Below are 2237 nucleotides of genomic sequence, written 5' to 3'. Positions count from 1 at the left end.
CTTAGGCCTTAATATTGTTTGAAAGCATACTTTTAGGGGCTCACTAACAAAATGACAAAATTACCCCTAGTTTGTGATATCGCGTCTACTTCTAGCTACGAGTCTATAAAGATCAAGGTCTCACAATAGATTCTTAGTTGTATTGAATATATTAAACTCAACTACCTTTTATCCAACTTTGAAAGTTATCTTGCCGTTCTTCACATCTATGATTACGCTGCCTATAGCTAAGAATGGTCATCCCAAAATAAGAAGAATTTCAACATCCTCGACCATCTCAAGCACAATAAAGTCCACTAAAATGTACAACCTCTCAATTTTAACTAAAACATCCTTTATAATCCCAACAGGGTACCTGATTGTTTTGTTTGCTAACTATAAAGAAACTGTAGCAGGTTGTATCTCATTAAGTCCAAGTTTCCTAGAAATAGACAAAGGCATAATTGAAACACCAACACCCAAATCACATAAAGCTTTAAAAAGTTTAACATTAGTAATAGTACAAGGGGTAGAAAAACTCCTTGGATTCTTAAGCATTGGTGGAAGTTTATTTTGCATTATAGCACTACACTCCTTAGTCAGTGCAACTATCTCAAAATCTTCCAATTTCCTTATTTTAGTCAAAATGTTGCTTAAGAACTTAACATAGCTTGGCATTTGCTCCAAAAGTTTTTTAAAAGGGATATTAAGATGAAGTTTCTTAAATACCTCAAGATATCTCTAGAATTGCTTGTCAAGTTACCGCTTCTAAAAACGTTGAGGGAAAGGTGGCAGTGGTTGTGATGGATTTCATTAAGCTTTCTCACCTTGAGTTTGTTCCTCAAAATTTCAACCACTATTTCTTTTTCAACAAACTTCCCTACAGAATCTGATTGCATACTATTACTGTCTACCTTTGTAAAACCCGACCCTATAAATACATGTCATGACATACATGCACTGAGTAGCATGTTATTACGCTAGGAAAGTCCCTAAGAATAGACGAAACCCAGTATTGTACCTAACGGTACACTTGAGTTGATTTAACCTCGAACTAGTTCAAATAGGAATCGTAGGATGAAATTTAATATTTTACAGTCCATGAATGACTAAAAATGATTGTTTGGAGTTTGAGGGTTCATTTGGGGAAATTTTGAAAATTTTGATGTTTAGGGGCAAAATCGTCATTTTGCCACCTAAGATAATAATTTGATCATGGAGTGAAATTTTTCATCAAGATTAACTATTTGGAGTATAATTTAATGATAGGTAGTGAAAAAGTTTAATTCCGGTGATTTCTGGAGTGTAAGGGCAAAATCGTAATTTTACCACCCGCGGACAAAATTTGAGATTTTGAGAGAATTTAGATCAAATTTGACAAATTGTAGAATGGTATGAGTATAAGGAATGAAAAATATGTCTATTGGCAATTTTTCAGTTTTTGGGGTAAAAATGTAATTTTTGACTTTTACAGGGGTAAAAGTGTAAATTTCAAAAATTACTCCACCAAGACTTTGGATAAGTCTGAGAATTTTATCCAAGCTATGGATACGTGGGACAAGTGTATGGTGAAAATTTGGAAACAAATGGATGGCTAAAATTTAAGGAATTAATAAAACATTAAAAAATGAATAAAATAATATTATATTATTTTAGCCTTTAAAAAGGTCAAAATTTCCAGAATTCTCATCTTCTTGAAGCTGTCCAAACCAAGAGAGAAAAGGGGAAAAGAAATAAGAACCCTAGCTGAAAAATTTGGGGAAAATCAAGAGAAATCAAGAAATCAAGCATTAAAAAGGTAAATTTCATTGATTTTCCTTGTGATTTTCACTACCCATGCATTTTTTCTTATTTTCATGCAAAATTAGAAAGTGGGTATGGACACCCATGCTGGCCAAACCTCCATGGATGAGTTTTGAGCTTGAGTTTTGGTTGATTTTAATTGAATTATGTCACGACCCGGAACCTGCCTCAGGCCCATGACAATCGCCGCGACGTCCCGATTGACACCCATTATCCGGAATGCCAACCGGAACCCCGCAAGGCTTACATATCAGTTTCTTTCCTTTCTTGTGAGCAATCATTGTTAAATATCGAGTTTTTAGAAAATATATACTATTTTAGATCAAAAACAATCAAAATAAAATTTTCGCCACACAAGGGTCTTTGGTCATTTTTTTTCAAAAATTTCGAAACTGGCTAAAACGTAATATACAAGTACAAAACACATAATTCATATTCAAAATGAGTTTAAAAGT

This window comes from Theobroma cacao, chromosome 3 (assembly GCF_000208745.1).
Source record: "Theobroma cacao cultivar B97-61/B2 chromosome 3, Criollo_cocoa_genome_V2, whole genome shotgun sequence".
Classification (NCBI taxonomy): domain Eukaryota; kingdom Viridiplantae; phylum Streptophyta; class Magnoliopsida; order Malvales; family Malvaceae; genus Theobroma; species Theobroma cacao.
Note: the sequence above shows the minus strand (reverse complement) of the source record.